Source organism: Pristiophorus japonicus, chromosome 4 (assembly GCF_044704955.1).
Source record: "Pristiophorus japonicus isolate sPriJap1 chromosome 4, sPriJap1.hap1, whole genome shotgun sequence".
Taxonomy (NCBI): Eukaryota; Metazoa; Chordata; class Chondrichthyes; family Pristiophoridae; genus Pristiophorus; species Pristiophorus japonicus.
In genome coordinates, this window is record NC_091980.1 from 63,091,338 (window position 1) to 63,098,663 (window position 7,326).

Sequence of the window (7,326 nt, forward strand, 5' to 3'; positions counted from 1 at the left end):
GACCAGATTATCTGTTTCTGTTATGTTGGTTGAGGGATAAATATTGGCCAGGACACCCTCTGCTCTTCTTCAAAATAGTGCCATGGGATCGTTTACGTCCACGTGAGAGTGCAGATTTGGTTTAATATCTCATCCAAAAAACAGCATTTCCTCAGCATTATATTTTTTGTGCTCTAGTCCCTGGAGTGGGTGGGACTTGAACCCACGACCTTCTGACTCAGAGGCAAGTGTGCTACTCACTGAGCCACAGCTGACACATTCAATTAGATTGTGGCTGATCTGTAGCTCAACTGCATTTACCCTTCTTTGCTCCTTATCCCTTGATACCCTCACCTAACAAAAATCAATCCATCTCAGTTTTGAATTTTTAATTTGTCCCAGTACCCACAGGAGAGAATTCCAGATTTCTATAACCCTTTGTGTGAAAAAGTGCTTCCTGATTTCACTTTTAAATGGCCGAGCTCTACTTTCAAGATTATGCCCTCTTATTCTGTATTCATCCACCAAATGAAATAGTGGCTCTATATCTATCCTATCGAATTTCTTTTTCATTTTAAAGACCTTGAGTGAATCACCCCAGAATCTTCTAAACTCATAGGAATACAAGCCAAGTTTATGCAACCTGTCCTCATAATTTTACCCTTTATGCCCTAGTATCTTCCAAGCGCTGAACCCCTTCCAACCTGAGGTGTGATGCTAAAAACTGAATGCCATACAACAGATGAAGTCTGGCCAAGGATATGTACAGCTGAAGCACATTTACTCACTTTTCAATTCCTACCCCCTTGAGATAAAGGTCAACATTCCAGTAGCCTTTTTGTATCAGTGCACTAGCTTTTAGTGATTTGTGTATATGAGCACCTAAATCCCTTTGCTCCTCCACAGCTTTTAGTCTATCACCATTACGAAAATATTCCAATTTGTCTTTGTCAGATCCAAGGTGGATGCCTCTGTTGAACTCCATCTATTATAGTTTTGCCCCTTAGTCTGTCAATGTCTCTGTAACTTCCTGATCGCATCCAGACAACTTACTCTACCTCCTAATTTAGTGAAATCAGGAAACCCAGGTATACATCTCTCCATTCTTCCATCCAAGTCATTAATATATATAGTGAAAAGCTGAGGCCCAGAACAATTCCCTGAGAAACACCACTTATCACATCCCACCAATCGGAAAACAAACGCTTTATCCTGCTCTCTGTCTCCGAGCTCCCAACCAATTACCAATCCATGTTACAAAGTTATCTTCAAATCCATGCACTCTCATTTTTGCTATTACTCTCTTGTGCGGAACCTTAACAAATGCCTTCTGCAAGGCCGCATAGACAATATCCATAGACACTCCTCAATGCACCATGCTACTGAGTTCAGAAAATTCAACTGGATTAGTCAGACATGATATGCCCTTCACAAATCTATGCTGGTTCTCTTTGATCTGCTCAGACCTGTCCAAGTGCTCAATCACTCTGTCTCTGATTATAGATTCTGGTAACTTGCCCACAATTGATGTTAAACTGGTAGGTCTGCAGTTATGTGGTTTTCCCTCCCTTCTTAAATAATGGAGTGACATTTGTAATTTTCCAATCGAAAGGTACAATTCCTGACCAAATCTAGGGAGCTTTGGAAAATTATGACTAATGTATCTGCAATTACCTCATCTGTTGCTACACCCCTTTTCCCAATTTCCCTATTCTTTCTAAAAATCCTATAGCCTGGAATATTTAGCTCCCAATTATGCTTTGGTTGTAACCAAGTCTCTGTAATAGCTACGACATCATAACTTTTAAGTTGAATTTGTGCTTCTAATTCACATGGTGTTTTTTAAAGCTATATGTGTTCATGTACAGAATTCTTATCTGGGCACCCATCCATGTGCTGCCTACATCAGAATCTTACTGAAGGTTGTTTGAAGTATTAGACAATTAATTGTAGCTTTAAATGAGGCACTGTATTTTCCCAATTGGTTGATAAAATAAAATGATTTCCTATCAATCAACTCGGCTTAACAGTGATGTACAGTTTGCGGTTGCAGAGATCCAATAATAGATATCAAAGCAGATCTGGAAAATGGGTCTGTGAAAGACAAGGGGAATGCAACAGCAAGCTTGCTCCCATGTAATCCGTGGTTGTTCTTGAAATACAGAGATCTATTCAAGAGCTGGACAATTATGAATCACCCCATAACAGAACTAATAAATCTTACTACCTGTGGAGGATTTTGAAAGGGTGACAGCTCAGCCATATGACAAAGGTGTGAGGTAGTGCCAGATGTGTTAGTGTCAGATGTGTTAGTGATTGTGGGATTCATTTGAGCCCCAGAAAGAAGGAGAATAGCTCATAAACTTTGGGCACAATTCCATGAATTGAAATGGCGGGGCAAATGGAGACAGAACCCATGCTCAAAAAAGCTTGGAGTGGGATATATCCTCCTTCTCCATGGTTGTACCTGTGCCCCCCAAACTGGTTTGTCACAAATCCTTATTTCCTCTGGTGGGGAATGATGATCAAGGGAGCACAATCTTAAAATTAGAGCTAGGCTATTCAAGTGTGGAATCAGAAAGTACTTTTGCCACACAGGGTAGTGGAAATCTGGAATTCTCTCCCCAACAGGCTCTGAATGCTAAGTCAATTGAAATTTTCAAGACTGAGATGGACAGATTTTTATTAGGTAAGGATAGTGATCAAAGGCAGATAAATGGAGTTGAGGTACAGATCACCCATGATCTAACTGAATGGCAGAACAGGCTCAAGGGACTGAATAGCCTACTCCTCTTCTAATGTTCCTTAATTCATTCTTCCTGATATAAATTATATCAGTAAACCATGCCTGTGCAAAGTGAGATAACTGCATATATTTTTTTTAAAGTGTGGGTGGTCGTTCAAAATTGAGGTATCAGCCTCGAAGTGAGGGTATTGATTGATTTAAACAAGCAATTAAATTCCTGGATACTTAGAAGGCTTTCTGTCAGACAAATATCCTTACAAACAAAGTGGTAAAGGTGGCCCGGGGTACATAAACCAAGAGCATATAGAATCATAAGGGTGCATTCATCTTCAGCACCCTGACTGCATAACACATACAACTGAAGTGTTTACCTGTGTGCCACGTCCTCACCTTTGTCAAAGGATTGGTGCATGTAGATGCTCCAATTCTCAAGAGAGGCTGTGACAGCAGATTTAATAGCACAAATGCATGAATGTGAAAGCCTGGCAAACCTTAATGCTGGGTGGTTCTTTGGAAGTACTCCAATCACAGCACAGCATTCATGCTTTAAGTGGTACCAGATGAATGAAGAGATGTCATGGAAATCACAGCCAGCAAAGTCTGATTGGCTGCACCTATCATGATGTCACCAACCACATCTGCAGAACTTGGAATATCAATCTGGCAACAATCATAGGGAACTGCTCCACAAGTTCCAGGTAGGCAGAGAACCAGATACAGAATTGTGCAATCAGCTGCCAGGACACCTGTATGTACCATGGTGATGTCACAGGAGTCTGCTGTCTCAGATTTGCATATGCCTCCTTTCAGGCATGCTGCAGTGCTGTCATATAGGAAGCGTTCCCTAGAGTGGCAAACGACCGTTTTTTTAACAACCCTTTATGCAGTGCCACCTCCACTTCAGTACTCATGAAACAACAGGTCAGGTGCTGGATGCACTACTAGATTACTACAGATTCTGTTTTGTGCCTCCAAGTTGGGTTTCCTTTAACTTAATTTTTGTCTATCATTTTTCCCTCTCTCTCCTTTCATGTTGAAATGTCTTTTGAGTCTTTCCAAAAACAGAGTTTTTATTCCCCTGTTGTGCTTATACATTACTTTAAATTTCAGTAAAAAAATGCAATTTTCCATTCCCTTCCCCAGTTGGGTGACTTCTCTGCACAAAACCAAAGTTTACATGGAGCTATGAATAAATATGCTCACCATTGAAAATTATATGCAATCACCACACTCCATTTCTGGCCAGCATTACACTTGTTTCTGCTCATTCTGAATTAAACTTGATCAGGACCTGAAAATTAGCCCTTCACGAGTCCATCTCAGACTCTGCGGGCAATTGTTTTTAGAAATATTTGTAGGAAAGCCTTCAAAACTAGGAGCCTTCTCCACCTTGATAAATTTGATGGATTGAAGGATCTTCTCCAATAATACAGGTGAATCCAGTCAATAGATAATTCGGTCGTCCAAGTGAGATAGCATCAATAATGATTTCAAGAATTCCTTTATTTCACCCAGACCAGCAATTGGATTTAACCTGTAAAGAACTGCATAAAAGTACTTAAAAGCTAGTTCCATTTATGTTATGTCTTGAATAAAGAGTCAGATTAGATATTGCAAGCTCAAAGTAAAGTGTGACCTTTATTACAGATCTCAGAGTGCCTCTCCAGCCTGTGAGGCCTCCTTATATACAGGTGCTTCCAAGGGATTGTGGGATCCCTTGGGACTCCAGGGGATAAGCCCTCTGCTGGTGAGACATGGTATTTACAGGTTTACATACATAACAATTTCGACAAGCTTACAGGCCAGTTAGTCATCCCTATTGTTTTACTGTCCTGTTTTTGATGAGGTGCACAGGGAAGCAGCCAGCTTGGCTATCATCGTGTTTGTAATAATTGCAAATGGTTAAACAAATGACTCATTCCATATAAATATAGTCAGAATCACCTTTGGGTTACAATAGAGGCTTTCAAAGTATTACGGTGCTGTAGATCCTGTAACCTGCCTCTAGATATACAGTTCTTTCCTTTAGAAACTTTTGAGAATCTATTGCTTTTTTAATTCTGGATGCATATATTCAATAACGTAATCTCTTTAAAAAGAACATTTTGACACTCCACAATAAGCATATAAGGGAGTTCTCTGGGACATGTTTGGTCTTCCGAAAGAACACTAAACATGCCTAATATGTATGAGGTAGAATCAATTCCCCAAAAGAGAGAAATTGAGGTGCCAAACACCTGACCTCCTCAGGGAGTTCTGTTAAGTACAAGCTGGGAGTTGTGGGAACAAGCCTAACAACACACTTGGTCCTATCTTGGCCTGTAATTTGTGGTCAGTGGCGAAGCAAAGGCGTTCCCCACTGGCCCTGAAAATAGCTTTGCACAAAGATCTCACAAACTCTGTGTGGAGAATTTTGGATTTTCAAACGCGTAGTTGAAATCAATGGAAGTTAATGGGGATTCCCAGCGAAGAGCTGCTGTGATGTCAACAAGCTATCTAAGCTGCCAAGTTCAAAATTCTCACAGTGAACCAGGAAGTGGGTAAGTTCCTAAAATTAAATGGTAGAGAGATCAAAACAAAGATTGGGGCTCTCACATGGGGAAAAGGCAAACCTGAAATAAAGATGAACTAATTTAAAACATGTTTTTTTTTTCAATTTTCAAAGTTTCTTAAAAATTGTAATTTTTTATTAAAATGGATAAATTTGATACGACACAAAATTAAAATTAGATTTTCAGGGCCATAACCTTTGTTTAGCAATCAATATACCACTACAAACTCCAGTTACACCTAATCCCTTTGGGTCTAACTTTTAATGGGATATTTAGCAGCATAATTACTGCTAAATATCCCATGACTTGAAAGATATCACTGATTGCCGGTTCTGGGGGGTGAGAACCATAACACAGCCTGTGAAGGAGCAGTGAATGATAGACCGCAACTTCAGGATTTTCGCATTAAGCTGCGCATGCACTAAATCCTGAAGTTGTGGTCAGTTTCAAGGGCGAAATGATAGCAAACGCTTCCAGTTTACCGTCATCATGACTGCAAATTCCGGGTCATTACTTAAGATGCAGTTGGGTTAAGTACATCACAGAGAAAATGTTATGTGGTCTCTGAGAAGAACAAGAATGATGGGAAAATGGCTTTTTTGTTATTTAGTTTATTAGATTCTTATGTTGTTATGTTTAGCATACAGCCTCCATCCACCTGGAATTTGTTCCTTTTATGCATTATATTCTGTACTATACACAGGACTCGGGGTATGGTTTTAACAGGACCTCGTCCTCTTCCAGTTAAGGAGGAGTTACCAGTAAACATACTCTCTTAATCTCTTGTCTTTTTATGTTTACTTTGGAATGATTCATATTTTTAGGAATTTTCTGATATCAAAGATATCAAATTGGATTAGTACCTTTATAAATCAGCATGCACTGAAGAGCATTAAGTCATGCCTTCACAAATCTTTTGGGATAATTTCAGGATTTAACTAAACTAGTATGTAGATAAAAACAGAAGATGCTGGAAATCTCAGCGGGTCAGGCAGCATCTGTGGAGAGAGAAACAGAGTTATCGTTTCAGGTCGATGACCCATCGTCAGACTGGCAACAGTTTGAAATGTAACAGATTCTTAAGGGAGTGCTGGGGCCCTGAAAGGGGGAGGAGAGGAGATGGTGGAGGAGGAGGGGGGGGAGGTGTGGAAAAAACAAAAGGGAAGGTCTGTGATAGAGTGAAAGGCAGAAGAGAATTGAGAGACAAAGAGGATGATGGGCCGAATTAAGATGGTAATAGCACAAGTTAGGAAACAAAAGGTGAGTCTAGATAGGGTGTGAATGGCAGAATAAATGCCAGCTGCCATGAGAAACGGAGAGAAACAAAATAAAAATAAAAAGTTTGGGGTGGGGGGGTAATTTTTGTTAAAAAAAAAAGTGAGAAAAGGGAACAAAAAGTGGGCAGATGATATGGTCTGAAATTGTTGAACTCAATGTTGAGTCCAGAAGGCTGTAAAATTCCTAAACGAAAGATGAGGTACTGTTCCTCGAGCTTGTATTGAGCTTCATTGGAACAGTGTAGGAGGCTGAGGACGGAGAGGTCAGAGTGGGAGTGGAGCGGAGAATTAAAGTGACAAGCGACCGGAAGCTCAGGGTCACCCTTGCAGACTGAACAGAGGTGTTCCGCAAAGCGGTCACCCAATCCACGTTTGGTCTCCCCAATGTAGAGGAGACCTCATCGTGAGCAGCGAATACTGTATAATAAATTAAAAGAAGTACAAGTAAATCGTTGTTTCACTTGGAAGGAGTGTTTGGGGCCCTGGATAGTGGGAAGGGAGAAGGTAAAAGGGCAGGTATTGCATTTCCTGCGCTTGCACGGGAAGGTGCTGTGGGAAGGGGAGGGGGTGCTGGGGTTGACTGCGGAATGGACTAGGGTCTCGCGGAGGGAGCAGTCCCTTCGGAATGCTGAGAGGGGAGTGGAGGTGTAGATGTGTTTGGTGGTGGGACCACGCTGGAGTTGGCGGAAATGGTGGAGGATGATCCGTTGAATGTGGAAGTTGATGGGGTGAAAGGTGAGGACAAGGTATATGAGAGCTACCTGGTACATAT